Here is a 24,425-nt window from a genome sequence, read left to right as displayed (position 1 = left end):
GTGAACAGCTGCTCCTCAGAAATAAACTTACCCTTTTAATTACTTGCATAAAATTTAGGTCAGGTGTGACCTAGAGATGATGTTAGTTAACGATGCAACAATGGATGCTTTTGGAATCCGTACTTATGGCATTTTAGTATTGAGTGTTGTGTGCTGGGAGGCTGTGCAGGAGGATCTAGTTAGCTTGCAGCTCAGCGTAAATATCTGGGCTACTACAGACTTGGCCAGAAGCTGCAAAACCTACCCAGGAATCTGGAAGCTCTCAGAGGATGAGCTAATCTTTGTCACAGGTAGACAGGAGGACCAGATGTGTGTACAAAATCTATTTTGTGGTCTCTTTTCCCCTTTGTTCTACCATCTCAGGAAGTTCTGCAGAACAGTTTTCCACTTGCATGACCATAAGCATGACCTTCTTGCATCTTCCTCCCAGCAAAGGTTCCATCCCACCTGGGGATATATCCAGAGCCTCACTGACACCTGCATCGTGTCTGTCCCTCAGCTTGGCACCCCCACCCAGCTGCCAGCACCCTCTCAAAACAGAGGTCAGAGCAGCCAGGCTGTCCTGGCACAGGAGAGCTGGGTAGTATGCAGGGGACCGTCACAGCCCCGATACACGTGGTGACAAGATGTATTAGTACCCTGATAGGTAAATCGTTACAAGTCAGGAAAAAGAACAGCTAAAGGTGGGAAGTAGGGAGAATAAAACCATTTTGCTTGGAAACAGTGAAGTCCAAAGCAGAAATAATGTATTTCAATGATCATATATCCCAGTTTAAAGCTAATGTATCCTCCTTGCAAAAGTTGCAGCTTAACACTGAGCCATATTGTTTGATATTCTTCGACATAATAGAATACATATATTTATGTATGGCTGTAAAACTGTATTATTTTAAGAAGTTATTTCATTGAAGTGATTGACCTTTTTATGTTTCATGGCTACATTTCTTATACAGTAATAGAAAAAATGACTGTAAACCATTCTATTTTAAAGTACCTGTTCATTTAAATATTATAACCTGGATGATTAAATAAAGACCACTATGCAATGTTTGAGGTTGCCAAGAAAAAAAGAAATGGTCCATAAAAAAAAGAACCTGAACCTTCTGCTTAGAATTCCCCTGCTATTTGTTTGCACTTATATTTGATTTTCTTGTTTTTAATTTTATACTCCTGGGTTTAAAATGTTCAGCAATTACCTGATTTGTAGCTACAACTGCAGCATGTTTACTTGTAAAATGTCTTTCAAATTAAGATCATTATTTGTCCTTTTAGATTTCTCCTTAACTTTGCAACTGAACGTTCACAGCTCAACAACAAGAAGCAGTATTTTTTACATTCCAAACGGCTCTAATGCCAAAGCATTTTGCTGATTTAATGGCTGGTTTTGCAGGATAGAAAAATCCTAATAATTCTCAGCAAGCAGAAAATCAACAGCTATCATTTTTAAAATAGGATTTCTATAGCTCTGTCAAGTGCCCCATATTGTACAAAGGCAAGGCAATTCAATCCAGCATTTGATTTTGCCTCCAGAGACGAAAGCTTGAGACACCTTTTCCTGGGAACCAAAACGCCAAATAAAACACAGCCTAAAGGTGGCTGAGGGCCTTTAACACAAGACTTCTGTGCTAGGAGTGCCTGAATCACTTGGGCCCAAATATTCGGTAACACATTCAACACTAAGGAACTACTGCCAAATAGATACTTGCCATCAATGTCTTGGTTATAGCTGTGCTCAAGATCTAGCACTGAAAACCATCCTGGAAGCCCTAAGCAAACTGAGCAGCTCACCTACGCTCTAATCCAGTGGATAAAGTCTTCTCTCAAAACACAAATGCCTTGCAACAAACCCAACTGGTGCACACAGCAGGCATCCTGGCAGCCTGGGTATACTCCTGCGCTATGGCAGAGCTGGGTGCTTAGCATTCAGGTCACACTAACTTGAGCACAAACCATGTAAGTTTACCCTTTTCCATATAGCTGGGCTGTGATGTCTGGTGGGCTTGTTTCCACATCTCTTCTTTCCTTGCCCACAAACAGAAAAAGTGTCTTATGCCCAACATTTCAGGACAGTCAAAGCAAAGGAAAATCCCAGTGAAAGCGTGTTTTCCTGGCTTGGTCAGCTGTGTGGGTTCCTGGCCTGCATCCTCCCCTCTTTACTTCCTGCCCATACACCTTTGGCAGTTGCCCAAACAACTGGTTTCAGAAGAGGAACCCATTTGCAGACTCCTTGACGTTTGCACTGCAGTTGGGTGCAGCACATGTGCCTGATGGCACCAGCCACGTCTCAGCTGCTGTAGGTGCAAAAGCAGCCCTGCCATCACGTTGGTGCATGCTGGGAATCCCAGGCTGCCAGCTAGCTCGGGTGTACCTGCACATGCTGCCATCACACCTCTGGATGGCAGTGTACACTTTGGCGCGGGGAGAGGGATACGGCACAGCACCACGCACATCTGAGCCGCAGCTGTAGGCACAAAAGTGCGAGCTCTCGAGAGCAGGCTAGCTGTGAGCGCATCTGTATGCACAGAGGACGTTCTGCAATCCACGGTAAAAAGCAGTGGTTAGGGAAAATAATTTAAACACAAAATCCCAGAATCTTAATTTTTCACTCAAGCTTTTTCCTGAGCGCTCAGGGTGCGATTGACATTCATCACACACAGCGGCTGCCGTGGCTACTCCGAAAGCAGTGTGGGGCTGGGGATGCAGCCGCGCACGCTGCGAGAGTTTCAATGTATTTGAGAGCCCTCACGCCAGAGCCGAAAGGGATTGCACAGGCGGTTTTCAATACCTGAATATCTGCTCCTTTGAATGCTTCTCGCAACCGGCTAATTCCCAGGGGAAGCTGCGTGTTTCAGCCCAATAATGCTTTTGGCCTAGAAAAAGAGAATGCAGAAGCCTCCTTCTCTTTTTCCCAAGCAAAACTCCTTTGGAAAGGGGATTTATTATTCAACAACAGTGGAAATGCTCAGCCAAACCTCAGCCTACAACAACATCCCCCAGCAACCTGCACTGCTGCCATACGAGCACAAACCTGTGAGATCAGCTTCCCCGACCTGCTGAAACGAGGGATCAGCTGCTGCACATCACGGCTGAGCTGCACCTGCCCCCACCATGTGGAAAGCACTCATCTCCTGATTCCCTTGGATGTTTGGGGGGGTGTATTTTTTTTTCCCCAAGAGAAATATCAGGTATTGTACAGCCCTGACATTTTTTCTTAAGCCAACTGCATCTGCAACTCTTGGAAGTTTTTACAGGTCAAAGACAAGGCAGTGAAATCCCTGGAGATCAACAGGGGGGATTCTTGTACGACATTTAAATGCAATGACTGTTAAGAAGGAACGTGAGAGAGCCTGAAGAGCAACGTATAGGACACCACACCCCATGTGCTGCACTTTCTACGCTTTACAGGAAGGCTGGGGAGGCCAGCAAAGCTCCCCTACACAAACCAGAGATGTGGGGGAGAGGAACAAGGAGGGACAGGCAAAGGCAAGAAGGTACCAAGCACTGCAATAGATGACAAGAAACTTGAGGTGTTGGGAGGATACCTTTAGTTTATCATGTTGGGAAAAACAGGCTTGTGTCAGGTTTGGCACAGAAGGAAGGGGTAATTATATAATTATAATTATATAATAAAAGTATTCAGGGCAAATGCTGTATATTTATTTAAGCCAGAGAATCTACAAGCATACCCCACGCTAAATAGCCCCAAAGGCCTCCTCTAACTGAGGGACACCTCAGTGGTCAGCTGCTTCCACCTGGCTCCCATACATTTCTCATGACTATTCTGGAAACAAAATCAGCAAAGGCTCGGTGCGATTAGACATACTTTGAAAAAAATAACTCCGCTTTTAAACAGTGTTGTTAGTGCAGCTTGATGAAATGCTAGCTATCCCCCCCCCGCCCCACACACACACACCACCTCCTGCCATCCATCCATTGGCTTGACAAAGCAGGTAGTCACACACACTCCACATGAATGCACCCGTGGCCAGGTTGCCTTGGAAACCTCCGCTGCTACCTAATATTGTTATAATTGTCAAGAAAATATAGGTTTTCTCCAATGACTCGCAGCATGCTTCCATTTTACATAAATGCAAGCTTTCCATCTGCAGTTTTTTCTAAAGGTTTGCTTTGCTTTCCCCACAGAAATTTTAGAGAAATTTCCTTCCTCAAAAAATTAAAGTGTTGTTTAAACGTTAAAAATGCAATTGCATTAGTTGAGGAGGCTGTGCAGCAATTCCAGCTTCCCTGTATCTGTCAGGAGGGATTTCAACATTCAGGAAAAGGAGCTCTGCCATCCTCTAAGCTCATTTTATTCTGTGCATGGCTCTGAGGCTAAAATTCAGCTCCAACAGAAAGGTCAGCCCAAGTGGCCCCACCTCACAACCTTGCTTAGGCTGCACACTTGCTGCAACACCTTATACCTCACAGTGGTGGGTCCAACATGACTAGCAGAAACCCTGAGTTGCTTTATTATATGATAATTACTAGCACGTATCAAGTCTGTTACTGGATGTACTCACCCAACACGTAGTCTTGAGGGCAGCTCTGCGGAAGATCCTTACATGCTTGCCCAAAGGAGGTCATTAGATGCGACATAAAAGCTTTGGTGTGTCCCAAACTCTTGGTACTGTGGTGCTGAGAGATCCTAAATCCTATGCTCCTTCAGCAGGCAGTATCCTGCAGCTACTTTTCCAGACCAAGGACCAGCTTGTGGCGAATGGGAAGATCAAGTTCTTGTTGTCTGATGAACACTTTTGCCTAGAGAAGAGGCAGGTGAAAATAAGACACACTGGTTTCACTGCAAGCTGATAGACTCAATAAGAAATATTTGGACAAAGCACTTGAAAAAGGCACAGCCTAAAGCAGTAACCCCCAAACGAGCAACCTGAAACACTTGGTGGTGATTGAACAGAATGCCTTAAGCCAAGCTGAAATGAAATTTTGCTTGGGAAAAAAAAAACAAAAAAGTAAACCATTTCCAGTTAGCTCCAGCTGAATGTTGTGCTTCTCCCAAATAACTGCAATACCTGATTTCACCCAGCTGTAATCCTGCAAGTTTGAAGTTCCCCGGCCCCCTACCAGGCAGCGTGGGGATTCCTGAGCAAGTCCTGGGGCTGGCTCAGCTGCAGCTGGGCCGGCTGATGGAGCACCTTGAGCGCTCTCTCCTGGGACTGCTGCCCCAGCTGGGCATCGAGCCCAGGTAGCAACTACCGCTGCAGAGCTGGAAAGCTCCTCGCCCTGCCCTCCTGCTGTTGGAAAAGGAGGGAACCCACCTTTAGCCAACATCAAGCTGCGCAAGAAAGGGGAGTTTTAGTAAATCAAAAGCAATGTAAGCCTCTGACATACAACTTTAGATTGTCAAGTTAAAACTGCAGTAAATCAACTGTAGCAAGTCCAGAAACTATGACTTCTCCACGTACTTAGAGTTTCCATCGTGTGCCTGTGTAATACAGCTGTTTAGTAGTTTTGTTTACAGCCTCAAGCAAACCTCTTGAAACTGAACTGGCATTTTTACATGCAAAAGCATTGACGTGTATCTTAGGAAACAAAAAAGGTCTCAACAATTTGTTTCAATATTTTAAAAATTGTACCTGAACCTTTCTTGGGGAGACATCCTTTCAGCAAAAATGTCTGCTTTAGCCAAATGCAATTAAGCTTCTCAAGGCAATGCTAACTGACATTTTTCCACATTCACCTGCACACAAGTAGGCAGAGTTTAGGAGATGCCATGGTTGCCTTAACTTGATCCAAACGGGCTGCAGACCCATGTTTCCAAAAAGAACCAAAAGCCTACTATTTCAGTGCTCAGCCTGCATATGTGGAGTTCTGTTTTTCAAAAGATCTCAAGGCTTTTCAGCAGAGGTAGCGATACAGATGCTAGGCTTTGAAAAGAGCTAACAGCTCTGGGCGAGATATTCAGGTTCCAGCATTTCTGCTCTTCAGAACACAAAGATATTTATTTTGGCTTCCAGATTAGCGTTGGCAAATTTGGCAACCCTCCCTCAAAAAACCTTAGTAGTGATCAAGCAGAGCTGCTGCAGAAGAAAATCATCTAAACTAGTGGATCTGCATTTGAGATCACAAGATATTTAGAAAAAAAAAAAAAAGATTATAAAAAGAACACAGCAAAGGTTAGTAACTCAGCAGGTGCCACCTAGTACTCATCCTTTCGGGATACCTTGTTATTTATTAAGGAGCCTACTGAAGACTTCAAACCCCAACATAAAATATCAATGTACATACAATTGTTGCAAATGCAGCTACTCTCCAATACAGCGAACCCTGAATTTTTATTTTTTAGTTTCTTGTGCTGTGGAAAATCAGAAAGCTTTATAGCAATCTCCGAGACTATTTGTGTTCTGTTACTAATTTGAAGTACTGATGATCTGGCTTCATACAACCTGAAAGAAATTATGAGAGTCAGGGCACTGTAGTTTCTCCTGCTGAAAATGTAAATGCTCGATTTATCAGTGAGGTTCTTTTATACTGCTATGACTGCTTTGAGTTGCTGTATTGTTGTTTAGGGCACAACAGGATTTTTTTTTCCTTCAGGCCTTGCTCTGTGCTCATGTTCTTTACCTTTCTGATCAGAACAAAATGCTGGGCTGATGAGACACAGCAGCAGGAAAACGTTCTGATGGACCAGCTGTTTTCTTAAATGATATTGTTTTGGGAAATATGCCAGTTTAGATAGAAAAGAAACTGTCTGACATGAAATAATATACTGAATGCTTTATCACTGCTTTTTCTTGGTCTGAATTTCTTATTTCACTCCCACTTTTATATTCATCAGTTTGAGTCCTGCATCTCATATATATATATATACAACATATCTTTATTTATTGTTCTCCTTCAACCCCCTAATCACTTCAGTGATTCCAATGAGGCAATTTCACTAACCTCCATCTAAAAGCTACATTTAGGAAGCAAAAGTAGCCAAACACCAACATCTCTAGTGAAAGGGCATCTAGGAATTAGGGCTTTTGTCCTGACCAGTTTTAAATAGCTAAAGAAATGTCCTATTACACTCACAAATATCAAGGTGGAGTTTATAACTGTACAAATACAAAGCACACATTAACTTTCCTCTGTGTAATACTCTCCCTCTCTCCTTTTTTTGTAGTAAATGCTAGCAAGGTGCTAACCCAGGCTGGCTATGTACTGCAGTGATTTGAGAAGAAAAGCAGCAGCCAGCTGCAGGAGGTTCTGCAGGATGGGGAGCAGAAGAAGGCTTCAAACTCAGCAGATGGCATGCACAGGCGCTGTGCCAGCCTACTGGGGCACTACCTGGTGTGCCTAAGGGATCACTTGCTGCATTTGTTATCAAGCTGAGAATGAGAGACATTTTGTTTTATGATCCTTTCTCTCCTCTCTTTATGTGATTTTGCTTTTAGCCACCAGACAACAGCAGTGCTCTTCTCTAGAGTGCAAAAGATTCAGCAATAATAGGAGTCCAGGAGAAAGAAAAAAAAAAAAAAGGAGGAATCTGTTGTTTTTCTGTAACAACTGGTCAGCTCAAACCTGCAACCTGCCAGCCTCCTGTGATTGCTAATAGCTCTGTTTACTTGGAGCCAGACCACAGTGGCGTATTTGGACCACAAACTGGGCTGGCATCATGTAAGTGTGTAAAGAAGCAGTATTTATCATTGTCATGATTTTGTTGCTTTCCCCCACACTTGTAAGAATTGATAACAAGTGACTCAGAGACAGCACAGCTGGCCTGCGAGATGTCTCTGCATGAGCAGAGGAATGGCTCTGTTCAGAGAACAGGAGCAAGTTATTCCTCTCAACCTATAAACAAGTGCCATGATAATGGAAAAACAGCATTTACCCTTGCACCTTTTCCCTTTCTGTGGGCTCAGGGCTTTGCCTTTCCATACGCTCCCTGGGGCAGATCTGGGGTAAGTGATCACAACAGTATGGTTCGAATGGCAGAGAAGTCCTGTGTCCCATCCCGTCCCTCCACATCTGTACATCTGGACTGTCCTGAGCAAGGGCAGAGAAGAAGGCTGGACATTTATCCTACCAACACAGCAGCCAACATGTAAGGCTCTACTATCTGCAGTTAAGTGGGTCCAGAAAAGTCTCTTTCACTTTGAAAATGAGGAATAAACCAAGTGATGCTTACTAATAAGGACACTTGATACAAAAAAAATCCTTACACGTTTCTTGACTGAGTCTGATGTGAATTTTACTTATGCTATAATTGACATCCATCACCCTCAGGTTGAATATGTGGACAAATAAATAAACAACCCTCTTCTCCTTCCTTTTGTGGTTCAATCAATGTAGCATTTTTCCCTCCCATTTTATTCAGGTGTAACATAAGACACCAACAAAACCACCCTCTACTCAAATCCAGCTCAGCAAGAGTAAATCTTTTCTCCTGGGAAGCTTTGCAGCAAAGCAATAGAGAATTTCACTTCAAGTCTAAGGTAAATTGACTCAAGCTGCCTCAGAGACACTTACCTAAATCACCCTTCTTGTAGTGCAGGCACAACTATCCTTCATTTTCACAAGCACTAAAAATAAAACAGAACCATTGAATTCATTTCTTCCCAAATAAAGAGATGTTGGAAAGCAAACTCAAGTTAACCACTTGAAAAATACTTTTGTAGTGTTGTAATTCAAAATAACAAGGAAAAGAAAAAGGAAAAGAAAAAAAAAGGAAAAGAAAGATTTAATATTAAATTGCATTGGCCAATAATCTGATAATCAGTTGACTGAAGTTCTTTGTGAATAATACCCTCCTACATAATGGCAGCCCACATACATTACCTTGACACTTTGCAGTAAGTGGGTCTTTGCCCTCTCATTACAAAATAAAACATATAGTATTTTAATGTAAAGGATAATTTCAGGTTTGATAACATCAGGCAGTTAGTAGCTACATTCTAATACTACAACAGTATCATTCAGGTTTCTTCTCTTGAAAAAAAAAATCTTTTTGTCACGCAAGGCAATATAAGTTGTTTCAATGCTTTTGTGAGAAAAATGATACAGACATTAAGTCAGAGGCATGAAAGATTACTCGTGTTCATCTTTAAAACCAGGCACATCCAAAATATTCTCTTTCAATTTGCATTTCTTTTGATCCACTAGACTTTGGCTATGACAAGAGAGGAAATTAAGTCAAAGACAGATTCTCTTCCAATTAAAATCTAGTAGGGACAGGAGGATTAATCTTCTGCCCTGCTTTGTCCAGGCTGTGTGCCCCGTGGCTGCTGGGCGCAATGCTGTGGGGTGATGAATTGCAACCACAGACTCACGGGGAGAGGGTGGCCCTCAAGGTCACAGCACTGATCGTGGCTGCTGTGTGCAGGTCCCCAGGGGTGAATCTCTCTCGGGCATCACCCTGCTTTTGCTCAAAAGCCCCCACCACCAACAAAGAGAGATAGAAAAGATATGCCCAGATATTTTGGGCTTTGCACTTTGCTGAAGGGGTCATCAGGGAGGGGGGAAAAGGAGCTTCTGCGAACACACCCCTTTGAGTGGGAACTTCTGGTGCATCTGCCAGTGCCAGCAGGCTGTGGGGTGAGGAGCTCTGAGCCTTCCCTTCATCCCCCCCCAGCATCCAGGCTGAGTGCATCACCTACTATCAGCATTATTAACTGATTTTGGATGGTAGGACTCGAAGTTAGGGATGGTTTATCGACGGAGACCTCTCCACAGAGTGTGACACACTGCATCCCACCCTCCTCTTTGCAAAAAAACTATTGTCCTCTGCTGAAGCCAAGAAGGGGTTAAGCTGCCTATGCAGCTGATACATGGTAGGATTTAAAACTGTCAGCAGTAAAGCCCACATCATTCATATGTGTATGTACATTAGGGTTTAAATATGGATGCCAAAAATGAAAATGCAGCTTACTGAAGAAAGGAAGAACATATTTCCTAATATAGATCAATTTTCCCATTTCTGGAAGAAAATGGGTGAATTAGCAGCACCTGCAAAGGCAGAAAAACAAGAAAAGTAAAAGAATCATGGATAATTAATACTCTGAAGGCAAAGACATCTTTTATGGAAAAACATAATGGACCAGAAATTCAGCTGCTGTATATTAGCTGATTTACATCAGCTGAGGAATCTGGTTCAGTATGATTTAACAGTTTTCTTATGTTACCTGGGAGATACGTGATTCAAAATATATAGAAAGCTTAACATGCATTGTCTGTCATGTTTTGTCGATTAATAAATTCAGATATTGTTACTATTATTTAATATAGAGAGTCATTACACAGTAAATTAGAATACAACAAAACATTAAATGCAGCAAAGCATTACTTAAGCATAATCTCTTAAAACCAAAACAAATGAAGCAAATCAATTTTAAAGGTCATTAAGGGTAGCTGAAGTCATAAGATTGAAATTACCAAATTATCTCGGGTTCCATGCTGCTCCTAGGACAGCCAGTGGACAGGGCAGATATAGAGGCAGCGTTTCCATTTTTGCTCTCACAGGACACCCTGCACCTCTCTGTTGGGGTGAGCTGATCCTATTATGTTCTTACTCTTTAGCTGGAATGGGATGGGAAGTTTCTGGCCCTGGTTTTCTAAAGGCATGAGTTTGCATGGTTGCACTATGAATGTCTGAGGCAGAAATCTCCAAGGTGAGTCCCAGGAAGCTGTGAAAACTGGGGTAAGTGGAAGGTTCTTGCGGTCCCTCATGACGTGCATCCTGCCAGGTGGCTGAGCAGGGCAGGGCAGCTCAGAGCGAGCCTCAAACCATGCTGTCTCCAGCCTGGGCATCCATTAGCAGATGGCAGAGGGATGGACCCAGGGACAGGGAGCTGAAGATGAGGGAGAAAGGATGCCAGGTTGATGAGGGCAAATTGGAACAAGTGGGTGGAGGAGAAAGGGAGGTAGTGGAGAGAATCTCCTTCAGCACTGAGAAACATTAACAGTTGGATTTTTCCAAATAAAGAAAATAAGGGATATTGCGGGGTAACTGAAACATGCTCCCCTATTGCATTTTCCTTGGCAGGACAGTGGTCTGCAAGAGAGACAGCTGCAAGTTGGCCAAATTTCCTTGGAGTACCCTATTTTGCCTTCAGGGTAATGTTTCCCCAGAGCCAAGGTGGCAGCTGGGGAGTTAGGGTCCAGCCTTAATGCTGCTTCTTCCAAGAGCAGGAATCAAAACACCCCTTTGCAAAACAGCAACAGACTCAAAGCTTTCACCCCACATCACAAAGATCACTGCGAGAAAGGAAAACACTACGAAATGTAAAGTGCATCCCAGACGAATCTTACCAATGAGGGTGATATAATCCCTCTGTAAATGAGTTTTCCCAATGTGAAATATACAGCTGCCAAAACAATTCATCTCACTAAAAGGACTGTTATTTTTTTATTGACTAAATGGCTAAAATAAAGGATACATGTGCTCTCTTTTGCATCAAGCACAGATACAAAGGATCACGGGCTATTGAACAAGGGCCATATTCTGCCCTGCAATGTGGAAGCTTGATGCAGCTTTTTAAAGGAGGGATTGCTGCAGATTTAAAAAGACCATCAGTTGCCAGTTTGTTTTGCAAGCAAACTTTCCCCCATTAGCTGCTGCACTTACAGCTGCTCCCTTCAAAAAGCCAGCAATGACTGCTTCTGTAGGAGTCCATGCTTTATAGCAACATCATTAGGAAAATGCACATCCTGAAATTTTCCCACTGTGCTCAGGCACAAGTCCTTCTCTCTACCTCCCTTTCATAGAAGAAGGGCCACATTCTAAAAGGAGGAGAAACCACACCTGAGGTACGTAGCCCAATCTGTCAAGGGGAACACAACCAAACACAAAAATTTCATTAAACGCTGGGGAACAGAAGAGCATCTGGCTGAGCATCCAATATAAACCCCTTTGATTTCCTACATTTGCTTGATGGCTAGGAGGAAGCTATGATAAATAAAAGGTTCAGCTTTAGTTCAGTAAAATCGATGACTAAAATCCTCATTTTATGGCTCAGACTGCAAACTAAAGATGTGGTTAATACCTGCTGGCTCCTGCCTGTGCACACACTCTCAGTAGCTCGCAGTCATTTGCTGTGTTCTGGCATCTTAGGGCCACCACTCCTGAAGTGTCCTGTGGACTGGACTTCTGCCCTTGGTGAAGATGGCCTAGAACAATGAACTCCTCGGGCTTTGTGAAGACCATGGTGGTAGGCTCAGAAAACTTTCTGGGTACTTCACTGCAGTGAGAATCAGTAAGACTGAAAAAGATAGGATGGGTTGGCAAAGAAATTCCTTACAGCACAGGAGAAAATAGGATTGTGGTTTACACATGCAATAGGCAATGGATCTAGCTTTACATAGCTTTCTGCAGAAGTACAGCTTTCCAGGTGGTGTTTTCCACGTCTTTCAGAACCCTTTGGAACGTAATGGAAAAGGACCTTCTGCCAGGCCTTAAAGCTAAGATTAAAACATGGGCCATTGGTGAACAGAAAACATTTGCTTATGCCTGGATCACAGATGAATTTCTGCAGTGGAGCTTTCTTCTAATACAGTAGGACTTGGATACACTTTTTTTCTAGGATAATACAGGCACTTCCCAATGCAAACCACAGTGGGTTCCCTCTTCCCACTGGCATTTGACAAACAGCATCTTTAACAGGTGAAAATTTCTTCAAAGGGAGAACTGAATCCCAACCTTTTGTGCACACCCAAAACAGAACAGCACCTACAGGTGCTGAGCACGTTGTCCAGCCAAGTGAGGCTCACGTACATTACAGACTGCAATACACACGCATGTATACCAGTATGTACACAAGCAATTTACTAAAATCAGTGTATCCAAATGATCACATTTTCCTGCTTTCTGAGCTGAATTCTCAAGTTCCTATTGAATCTGGGAAAGACACAGGGAGATCAGGCCATAGGAAGAAGTGGACTTCTAATTACCTTACACAGTGGTGTCAAAGGTTCTGGGGGGAGACTAAACAGTCACCTGCCTGCCTCCCTCCCTCCTCAATAAGCGTGCCAAATCGTGATACGAACAGTGGCTGGAATATGATGCCAGTGCACATCTTCATTGTGGATTACAGCAGATTTGAAAAGCCCAGGAGCTACCTTGAACCTAATTCCCCCGCAAAGGGTAGTGCCTGCCTTAGCCAGCAAGAAAAGCTGAATGCAAAAATAATTAGAGATAACATAAAATGGCTTCTCCCTGTGAACAGCAGGACAACATGCACAGCAAGTAGAGCTGCATGACTAATTGATTCGGAGGGGTTGCTGGCAATCTAAAAATCAAACACACCCAACAGGTTGGTTTTTTTGAGTTCAACAGAGTTAACATAACCTGCTACCCAACAAGCTCCACTCTTTGGCTTCCATGAGGTCTAATATAGCATGAACTTGGAAGTTCTCCCCTAGACAGGGTATTTCTTTTCCACCTGGACACTCATTTTCACAAAATTCACAGAAGCACCTGTAAGACTTCAAGGTTGCACCCATACAGTGAGTAATGAAGTATATAATTAAGGGGGGGCAGACAGACACACACATTCACATACATGTGGGACAAGATGGGGCACAGTAAGTGCCAGTTCACCTCTGTACACAGAGTGTATTTTTATATAGCCTTCATTGGTACCAGCAGGCAAAACTGAATCACAACATTGCCAGACACATGTTTTAAGCTTGCATTCCCCAAACCTTCAAACATCTGAGCACCAAAACTTTTTCCATCCATCCATCTACCCATCCATCTCATGCAGTAAGGGTTAAATTCCCTTGAGGAAAAAATTATCCTGACACTGTCCTGTTGCATCACCTCTGTATCTCCTAAACAGAATTGCTTTCTCCTTGGAGGAATAAATGAGAGGGTTAGGGGAACAGGGGAAAAAACATTATCCTTTGCATCTAAGCTTGCAACTAAGCATCATTGGTTAAATACCAGGTCCCATCCTTTCTGAGCACAGCAAATGTGGACGCTAGCGGACAACACCTGATTGTGTCAAGGCATTTTGGGAAAGTTTCCCAAATACTGTGCTGTTCTGGTGGTCTAGTGGTCACAGAAAAAAAAAAAAAAGAAAAAAAAAAGAAAAAAAAATAAAACTTTTTTCATAAGAGGGAGAGGGATGGGAAATGTGACTTCTTTATTTTTCCCCTGAAAGCACTGTGAAACAGGCTTTCTGTTTATTTATCAGCTTACAAGCGGAGCCCCTTCCTAAAACAGCTGATCTCTCCAGTTATTATGGCATTTGTCATAATAGCAAGTTTTCATGGTGAGATGATATTATTACCAGAGCTGCTTAGACAGAGTGGAGCATACAGACACAGAAATATAAAATGTCATTACTTGCTCATTACAAGAGAAAGCTGTTGCACAGAGACTGGTGTTCAGCCACCCTCCTGCAAGGTGCAAACTTGCAAGGAAAAAAAAAAAAGAACACACAAAAGCCCCTTGGTTGGGACAACTGTTCAAAGATGATGAGATATCACCAGTTCTGTAGCTACAACACTGATATTTCCAGAGAGAATGCAGACTTTATACAAATTTTTATGGTAGCCATTCCTTTTCTCCCTGCTATACAAATTTCCAGTGTCTAATCCAACCACAGTTTAATGTAAGGATGAATTACCTTCTTCCTTAGAACAAAAGAACTTGGGCCAAAAAAATCAATACCTTGAATGCTCTCTGCATCTGTGCTTGAAGAATAGTATCACTTTTATCTCAGTAAGACACAAACACACGCAAGTATCTTCTATTTTGTGATGAACTTTGCAGAGAGATGGAACAACATGTTCTTCCCTTCCTAGGGACATGCATGACATTTATTCCTCATTTCTGGGCCTGGCAAAGAATTCAAGTAGCTACTTCACAGAAATGAACCATTACAACTATGACAGCTCAGTCCATGACCATGGAATGGCACAACCTCTGACCATGTTCGAGAGCACAGCTAAAGGCATGTGGATAAGGCAGGCTTTTTAACAAGAGTAGCAAAAAAATAAGTTAGCTATTAGATTTTACACATGCAAAGGATTTTTTTCCAAATAAGTTCAGCCCAAGAAAAAAAAAAAAAGACATCACTGCCCTTAGGGGGGCTGAAAAGAAAGGCTGAATGGGGAGAAAAAAAGGCTGGTGACAAGGGATCTTGAGACACTGCACAGCTGCTGAATTTTCTTTACTTGCAGTGTGAAATGTCATAATGCAAGTGGGAGCCACATAAAGCCATCAATATTTATAAATCCCCAAAACTACCAACTTGCTTTTGAGAGCAGATTTTTGTATACAGTGCAACTCCAGCAGACTGAAAGAAAAGCTCGATACCAAACTAATGAAAAATGAGATGAAGTTAATACACTGTAAGCCCTGGTAAAATCTGTTTATCCTATTTATTCATTGCCTTGTTGATCTGGAACCTTTAAAGAAGAAATCTGGCCTATTCACAATTATTGCTTAATTAATCCTCAAAAGGTCTATGAATAATGAGACAAAAATAACGTTGCCCATTGTAGAAAGTAGGAATATAAATAGAGATGAAATATTTTGTCTGAAGCAGTACTTGTAGAACAAATATCCCCACTTCTCCTTTAGCAAATGTAACAAATCTGTTCCTTAAGAAATGAAAAGGCTGCAAGCATAAACAAGCCGATCATATTCTATCCTGAGATAAAAAGTACTCTTGTTTATGCAGAAATACCTTCGCTTGTAGCAGCTGCTTGTCATCTCCCATGGCCAGGCCATAGCCTGGGCAGTGATATACTGAGATGAAGCTCAGCGTCTCCTTGTTCATGGAAGCTACTCAATGCAGGATCTGTCCTCTTCTTGTGCAGTACTGAATTCATCATTCTCATACATTTGCCTAGCAAGGCAAAACATTAATGCCTGTTTCAGAATGAGGAAACATAAACAAAGAGTGATTAAGTGTTCCTGCCATTACTGCAGGAAAAAAGTCATGCAGAAGAGATACTGAGGAAACAGATCTCATTTCACCAGCTTACTAGAAAAAAAATGAACTCACCAGTTCTCTAGGTGAAACTTTTAGGTGAAAATTATCTAGAAGAGCACTTGGACAGTAATAAAAAATATCAAAAATTGGGGCTTGAATGAATGACCCTACAGCTGAAACACTGTAGTGTCCAGCTAATGCTACATCCTGTCTTGTCTTGGCTTCATACACTTTTATATGGTGTGAGTCTTGGTCTGGAAAAATCTCATTTACACACATCACATACTAACTCCTGCAAATGGAGCCTGACTCCTGCAAATGGAAGACTGACGTTTCAGCCAGGAATTACTATAAAACTTACTAGAGATTCCCAAAGCAAAGCAGGCAGTCTCAGGTTGGCAAAAAATGTCTGTGCTTGAAAGGAAAGAGTCTATTGCAGTGGTCATCAGGACACTTAATTTCTTTGCTTGCAAAAATATATTGCCTCCTTTCAGGAAAGATCCCAAGCTGTTCAGTGCTGATTAAAGTTTTGAAGTAACCCCCTTGTTCTGGACTAAGAATAAGCCCATGTAGTACAGGCTACACACACATGAGAAAGAGAAGTGAAATTTGCTGTAACCTTCTGAAGAACGTGGTGATGTATTTACCTAGAAATTCTCCATCAATGCTCTTCCTCTGCCTTGTCTAACATCATCACACATCTGAACTCCTCTTGTAAGGCTACCATGAAGTGAAGAAGAGTGATCCCTAGTGAGAAAAGAATCTGCGGGGGGAAAAAAAAAAAAAAAAAAAACAGGGAAGGAAAGACCTCCATGGCAAAAGACAGGGGTCAAACCACCAAGCTGATCTGGAGATGGAGTACTTTATCTCTGTGAGACAACAGGCAGTGGGCACTGCCCAGCTAGCTGGGACACAAACTTTAGCTCTTCTCAGCCTTTGGATTTTCTAGAAAAACAAAGAGTCCAGCACATTTCTGTGTTTTACACAGAAGAGTGCTGTTCACGCAAGGCATGCCAATGGAAAAGCTCCTATGTTGCTGAATTAACACATACCACAAATACATACATACATACATATATAATATATATATATATAATATATATATATTATTTCCCCACAAAACAAGGCTGTATGAACTGCAAAAAGGAACAGAGCCAGCAATGTTTCCACCCAGGGCACCATGGCAGTACCATGGAACAACACACCTCCTTGCGTGGATGCACAATTCAGTGGCTACTCGGATGGGATACACAACTGGCTAATGCGTTTATATACAGAGTGGGGAACTGAACTGCTTTGCTGCTAAAGATCCCCATGTTTGAAGCCTACTCCACAGACCAGTGAGCATCACCCAAGTAAACTCCCAGCACACAGTATATCAAGCACTGATAGCTGCATTTGGTGATTCCAGGTGAGAGCTGAGAATTAGCTCAAAAAAAACACATTTTGACTACGCTTCCTGATTTACTTCTCCATCTTTCTGAAGCAAGTCTCTTCCAGAAACAACACATGTGCTATCCACTGCTGGGGGCTCAAATCTCCATCCAAGCCAGGAGCAAAGATCTCGGGAGGCAGAACATCTGCTAGGTGTGATCAGACAGGCTCCAGAGACACTGCCTCTGCTTAGAGCTGGTTCTGCAAAAGCTTACATGACTCGGGCACTACCACTCTGTATAAACCAAATACCCTGACCACACACACGCCCTGAGTACTCAGGAAGGCTGGCCAGCTGCCAAAAAAAGCTGTCAGTGTGATAACAAACTGTTTAGTTATAGAATCACAGATTCACAGAATATCCCAGCTGGGAAGGGACCCACAAGGATCATCGAGTCCAACTCCTGGCTCCACACAGGTCTAACCAAAAATTCAGACCTATGACTAAGAGCACAGTCCAAACGCGTCTTAAACTCTGACAGGCTTGGTGCCGTGACTGCGTCCCTGGGGAGCCTGTTCCAGTGCGCGGCAGCCCTCTCAGTGAAGAACCTCTTCCTGATATCCAGCCTGAACCTCCCCTGTCACAGCCTGACACCATTCCCTCGGGTCCTGTCACTGGTCACTACAGAGAACAGATCGGCGCCTGCCCCTCCACTGCCCCTCGTGAGGAAGCTGTAGGCCGCCATGAGGTCTCCCCTCAGCCTCCTCTTTCCAGGCTGAACAGGCCCAGTGACCTCAGCCGCTCCTCATACGTCTTCCCCTCTAGGCCCTTCACCATCTTTGCAGGCCTCCTCTGGACACTCTCCAGCAGTTTCACGTCCTTTTTGTACTGTGGTGCCCAGAACTGCCCACAGTGCTCGAGGTGAGGCCGCACCACCGCAGAGCAGAGCGGGACAATCCCTTCCCTCGACCGACTAGCAATGCCGTGCTTGGTGCACCCCAGGGTACGGTTGGCCCTCCTGGCTGCCAGGGCACACTGCTGGCTCATGTTCAGCTTGCTGTCAACCACAGCCCCCAGATCCCTCTCTGCGGGGCTGCTCTCCAGCGTCTCGTCGCCCAGTCTGTACGTGTAGCCAGGGTTGCCCCGTCCCAGGTGCAGGACCCGGCACTTGCTTTTGTTAAACTTCATGCGGTTGGTGATCGCCCAGCTCTCCGGTCTGTCCAGATCTCTCTGCAAGGCCTTTCCACCCTCAACAGAGTCAACAACTCCTCCCAGTTTGGTATCATCAGCAAATTTGCTCACAACACCTTCTAGTCCTACATCCAAAACATTTATAAAAACGTTAAAGAGAACTGGCCCTAAAATGGAGCCTTGGAGGACCCCACTGGTGACCGTCCACCAGCCTGATGCGGCCCCATTTATCATAACCCTTTGAGCCCTTCCCGTCAGCCAGTTATTCACACATCGTATGATGTTTTTGTCCAGCTGGATGCTGGACATTTGGTCCAGTAGGATCCTATGGGAAGCTGTGTCAAAAGCTTTACTGAAATCCAAAAAGATTACATCAGCTGGTTTCCCTTGGTTGACTAGACGGGTGATCTTATCATAAAAGGAAATCAAATTTGTTTAACAGGACCCACCCCTCTTGAACCCCTGTTGGCTGGGACAAATGACACCAAAGAAGAAAGTGGTTTCACTGGTTGTTGTTTATTATTATTGTTCTTTTTGTTGTTCTTGTTGTAATGTATTTATTTATTTATTATTTTTCTTAGGATAATTCTATCAGTTTGTTGCCCTGGCTTGGGAAGAACTGGTAACCAAGCATCTTGAAGGGCCTTTACGCTGCACTCCTGCGCTTCTTCCAGGCAGACCTGAAGACTTCTGCTTCTTCAGAGGAGCAGCTGTCTGTGTCACTCTTTTGAGGGATCTGCTGCTCTTCTCTGTGCACCGCCTTGCAGGGCGCGGCTTCGTCTTCAGGCACCTCTTGGGCAGCCTTCTCGTCCTCAGGCCGAGACACCCCATGCCCAGCGTGGCCTTCGGAAGGGTTCTCCTGTCGCCCCGGTGCAGCAGCCCAGAGGAAGCCGAGTGCGCTCTTGCCCACTGCTTGGGACTCCGTGCAGAAGAGGTGACACCTCTACAGGAGAGGTGGGGATGGGGGAAGGGACGGGGAGGGGGGGGGGGAAGAGGCCATCCTACAGGCAAGCCTGCATGATGGTAAATGGATGGCCTCTCCCCCCTATTTGCGGAGGCGGAGGCAGGGCCGGGAATATGGAGCAGTCCGGGCGCTTCTGCGAAGACGGTGGTATGGTCTCGCTGGTGGGAGCCCTGGCACGATGACGCTGTGCCATGTCAGATAGGATGGAGGTGGATCCACCTCCATCAGCTCTTCCTCCGCAGGTGGATCCACCTCCATGGGCTCCACACCATCCGCCGCGGCTGCTCCTTCTCGGCCAGCGCTCCTCCGCCTCCACTTCTTTTCTGGTTCTGCGAACCACTTGCTCCCACAAACCAGTGGGCAACCATCAGCCCAGGACCTCTTCATACCAACCATGGTTGGTGCTCGCCAGAGGACCTGGGAGATGAGTGAGTGGGGGGCCAGGCGCAGGGGCTTTTATAGGCCCCAGGACAAAGGGGGGGGGGGGGCAGATGCCACTGTGACATCAGGAGGCCTCTGTGATGGCCGCTGTGGTGGCGCGCCATGCCCTAGGCCCAACATGGCCGTGTTGGGAGGGGGCTTGTGCGGCCTGAAAGAGGCCCTCGTGTGGAAGGAGGAGGAGGATCAGGGGGCTGAGGGCCCCTTTCCTGAGGGTGCCTCTCTTGGGACGTTTTGCTTGCCAGAGAGACAGGCTGCCCCTTGGGCACAGGGACTGCCCTCTGCCTCCCCTCCTGTGCCCTGGCCTGCAGCCCCCTCCTCATCTCATTCCTGGGGTCCCTGTGTCACCAGAGGGTGGCAACAATGTTTTGGGAGGGTTGCGGGTCTTCCATTACCCCCAGCCTCTCACAGACGTGGCTCCCTGCAAGAGGTGCAGCCCCCCATGCCTGACAGGAGCTGGGATGGGGCGAAGCATGCAGATATCCCACCTGTGGGAAAGGGTGGCACGGCCGGCCTGCGCTAGGTCTGCCAGCAGTCGATCAAAGCCTTGCTGGTGTTCGAGTGGTGTGCCAGCCCTTCCTTGCCGTCCCCAGCACCTGCCCCTGCCCTTGGAGCATGAGGAGGTGCCATCTCTTGTGCCCTCAGCCCCAAGGGGTGTCTCGGTCTGAGGACGGGAAGGCTGCCCAACAGGTGCTTGAAGGTGAAGCCACAACATGAACAATGATAATAATAAACAACTGGTAAAACCGCTTTCCGCTCTTTTTTGGTGTCATTGGTCCCAGCCAACAGGGGTTCACGAGACCTGTAGACTTCTGCTACTTCCGAGGAGCAGCTGTCTGCGTCACCCTTTTGAGGGATCTGCTGCTGCTCTCTGTGCACCGCCATGCAGCTCTGCAGAAGAAAGAGCCCCAGGCTCACACATTTCCTTTCCCACAAGCTGGGCTGGTTTGGAACAACCTGCTGTGCGTGCGCAGTGTAGCCACGTGCCACGCAGAGATACCAGCCGAGCGCCCTGAGCAGCGGTGGCATAGCAGCGTGCTGGCACTACTGGCTTCTTAACTCTGCACGCACATGCCCTGCTTCCAGTCCTGCAGCAAGGCTGCTGGTGGCACAAAACTGGGAGGAGCGGCTGATCCACCGCAAGGCTGTGCTGCCGTTCAGAGAGACCTGGACAGGCTGGAGAGCAGGGCAGAGAGGAACCTCACGAAGCGCAACAGAGGCAAATGCAGGGTCCTGCACCTAGGGAGGAATCATGCCATGCACCAGGGCAGGCTGGGGGATGGCCTGCTTGAAAGCAGCCCTGTGGAGATGGACCTAGGAGTCCTGGTGGACAAAAGGTTAACCATGAGCCGTTCCTGGGGAGCCTGTTCCAGTGTGTGACAACCCTCTCAGTGAAGAAGCTCTTCCTGATATCCAGCCTGAACCTCCCCTATTGCAGCTTGACACCATTCCCTCGGGTCCTGTCACTGGTCACTAAAGAGAACAGATCGGCGCCTGCCCCTCCACTCCCCCTCGTGAGGAAGCTGTAGGCCACCATGAGGTCTCCCCTCAGCCTTCTCTTTCCAGGCTGAACAGGCCAAGTGACCTCAGCCACTCCTCGTACGTCTTTCCCTCTAGGTCTTTCACCATCTTTGTAGCCCTAAGCCCTTTGTAGTTCTTTTGTTCGACACCACGGTGTGGGCCCTCAGGAATACAGGTGTTCTTCAGCTGTACCTTTTGCTGTAGCTCCTGTTGCCTCCTAGTTTTCAGACAGTGTGTTCTCTCCCTTTATGGGCTGAATTGTCCCAGTGCCCCATCAGAGAAAAGGGCTGCCCCGCGGTTCTCTGCATCTGCAGTCAAAGTCATACAAATGCCAAAGTGGGAGAACATTCCTTATTCTGAGATAAAAATAACAGACAGTGGATAGACCGAAGACAAAATAAGACATGAACCACATCTGCCTTCTTAAGACCGGTCATCTTGTAGTGAAAAACAAAGCCAGCACGTTTGTTTTTTTCTTTTCCTACTGCATTGGTGCATTTCCCTTTTTAAGTAATCCCTGCTCTCTCTCTTCATGAACTCACATTTCCTCTCCCTCTGAACGGAAGGGCTTTCAGGATTTTAATTCAGCAAGAGAAGAAAGGTTGCAATCATCAAAAACCCACCCACAAAGAGCCAAACACCCAGGACCACCCTACTCAAGCCTGGCGTGTAGAAATGAGCCTGTCTGTCATGAAGCAACTGAAGGTTTGAGTCCTATTCCCCTCAGACTATTGACAAAAACAAACCCAGGCGGGATCAGGCTGTCAAACAAAAAGGCCACTCTTTCAACCCAGATATTTAAACCAGTTAAAAAATAAACATCAAGCCTGGCTGAATGCTTTCAGGGCTTTAAGACAAGTAATGACAATGCTGTGTGGCATTAAACTATGTGACACAATGAAGAGTCAGAGGCCTAAGCAGATTTGCAACAAGGGGCAGTACGGATTAAGATGTAAAGGGAATTCAGTCCCAAAACGTCCTAGTACAACTCCAGCTGCCTTGGTTGGAGATTAAAGGAGGGAGCACTCTATGCCCTGCAGTTAAAGTAAAGCGGCTTTTCTGTGCTTCAGTCTGCAGCCCTGGATCAATGAGCTGGACGGGATCTCCTTAGGAGCTGTGTTGTAGGGATCAGGTGTCAGAGTCTGTGAACACCACACCGAGTCTGTCAGATTCTCTGCAGCTGGAATTGCTGAAACTCCTGTGATGAAAAGCTAAGCAAATACCAAAGTGATTAAATGAGTTGCCCCAGGGAGAAGACTTTCAAAGAGGCATCAAATGGGAACACCAGACAGCACGTGCCTTACCCTTGGGGTTGCTTCCCCCAGTCTTAGCAGCACCTTTTAGGTCAGTATTTTCTTTTTCTCTTGGTGCCTCTGACACATTCAACCCCAGAAAGTTCCTAACATTTTGTAGAGGAGTGTGCAGGAGAAAATTGCTCCTGGTCTATCCCTTTTGAGGCCAGTCTGCCTTGTTTTCCCAGTTGCCCTTAGACTCCCTCCATCTCTTGTCATCCTCCAGAACTTTGTGTTCCAACACACCCCTTCCCATTACAGCCAGAACACTGCATTGGTAGATGATAAATGAAGATAACTAACTGTCCTGCTGGAATACAGGAAGCTCAGGTATATTTTCCCCCATAAAGAGTGAACTTTTTATGAATGAGCTCAGAGTAAATTAGGTGTTTATTACCATCTGCCTTAAACACCACCCGAGTGTAGAATTGGTGAAGAAATGTAGGTTGGACTATATGAACTTAAGAGGTCTTTTCCAGCCTGAATGATTCTATGATTAAACCAGTTTCTTTCCAGACAGCTGAGCAATTCAAGTCCAGACCTGACACCGTTGAACAGTATCCAAACAAGCAGCAACACTCAGACTAGTCAATAAAAAGCACTGCTAACAGTCGCTCTTCTCCAAGCCAAGTGGTGCCACATTGCTGCCGAGCATGCATTTTCCAGCCTAGGATTATCTCAATAAAACACACGCATTTCTCAATTAAGAAATGAAGTCCCCACCAAGGCTAAGCACAGATCTCATGGAGCTGCGTTCCACACTGGTATGAGCTCAGTGCTGGGCAGGTCTTGTATGAAGCCAATTGCTACACTTAGCTGTGTCTCAGTGCCCCCAAACCAAAACTCAAATACTCAACTAATTAGCAGTACACTAGTGCTTTTATACATCCCCTGCAACCAGCAGGGTAAAAAATAAATAAGTTGTTAGCCTCTCCTAAAGGCTTCCAGACTATTTATTTATAGACTCATTTATAGGTGCCCTTCACAGAAGCATCTGACCTTTTCATAATGATTACTGAACCTCTCCCATAAAGTCTGTGCATAATGAGACAGCATTATAGCGCCCATTTTAAAGAGATGAGAACATGGACTGAAAGCAAGTAAATGAAATAATCTGGTTGCAGAAGCAATCTGTTCCACAGACACATGCCAAACAGAGATGCTATTGCTCTATCACATCTTCTTTGAAGAAGGCCCAGACTGCTCCGCTGCTGCTGGAAGGACTTTGCAAGAGTGGAGCAGCTACAGGTTGGTATTGGACCCAGAAACATCAAGAATAAAGGTGCTCACAGTCAAAGCATCCCTCCAAACACCTGCAGGACCTTCTGATTACTCTATCTCTGCATGGACCTGTGAGTGACAAAACCACCATGTTTTGAGGGTGGCTTTCCTTCTGGTCTCCTAAGCTGCTGTTGGTGCATGTCTCAAGGTGACCAAGGATTTCCTCTGCCTGGAAATTAAGACATGTTGGAGTGTTAGAGTAAATCTTAATTTCAGCCCTTCAGGATACCCTCTCAATCAGTCCCTGCTTCTACATTGCTAGCAGGAGCCCAGAAGGGTTACTTTTGCCGTGTAAGCACCAGAGATTAAATCCTGGGCATACCTTACCAATACTGCACCACCCACAATATTTACCTTTCATTTGCCGCCAGTGAGATGCAGATTGTTATACCTTTACTTGTCTAGAAGTACCAACCATCAATTCAATTCCTTTTTGTGCTACCATGCTGGAAAGTTTCCAGACTGTCTTTCACAGGCAAAGA

At 45.1% G+C, this 24,425-nt stretch overlaps 2 protein-coding genes across 13 annotated transcripts in view; one reads left to right on the top strand and one right to left on the bottom strand.

The window, feature by feature from the left end:
* LOC308195061 (uncharacterized protein) overlaps positions 1-24,425 on the bottom strand; it is a 535,750-nt gene that overhangs the window by 327,562 nt on the left and 183,763 nt on the right. For 11 of the 12 annotated variants that reach the window (XM_080591884.1, XM_080591886.1, XM_080591888.1 and 8 more), the window contains 7 exons: positions 16,529-16,644; positions 15,633-15,817; positions 11,982-12,197; positions 9,869-9,945; positions 8,470-8,522; positions 7,832-7,986; positions 4,521-4,758 (listed from right to left, as the gene is read on the bottom strand). The gene's annotated coding sequence lies outside the window, so the exon portion shown is untranslated. Of the gene's footprint in view, positions 1-4,520; positions 4,759-6,243; positions 7,131-7,831; positions 7,987-8,469; positions 8,523-9,868; positions 9,946-11,981; positions 12,198-15,632; positions 15,818-16,528; positions 16,645-24,425 lie in introns of those variants that run through there. The other variant, XM_080591883.1, reaches the window with a different exon arrangement.
* The window catches only part of LOC308195067 (uncharacterized protein), a 1,623,621-nt gene continuing 1,615,849 nt past the window's right edge, over positions 16,654-24,425 (top strand). Inside the window, exon 1 of the transcript XR_013951194.1 lies at positions 16,654-19,401. The gene's annotated coding sequence lies outside the window, so the exon portion shown is untranslated. The remainder of the gene's footprint in view (positions 19,402-24,425) is intronic.

The sequence above is a fragment of the Anser brachyrhynchus genome (genome assembly GCF_964034855.1).
Source record: "Anser brachyrhynchus genome assembly, chromosome: 4".
NCBI classification, from domain to species: Eukaryota; Metazoa; Chordata; class Aves; order Anseriformes; family Anatidae; genus Anser; species Anser brachyrhynchus.
Note: the sequence above shows the minus strand (reverse complement) of the source record. Positions and strands in the feature narration are given on the sequence as shown.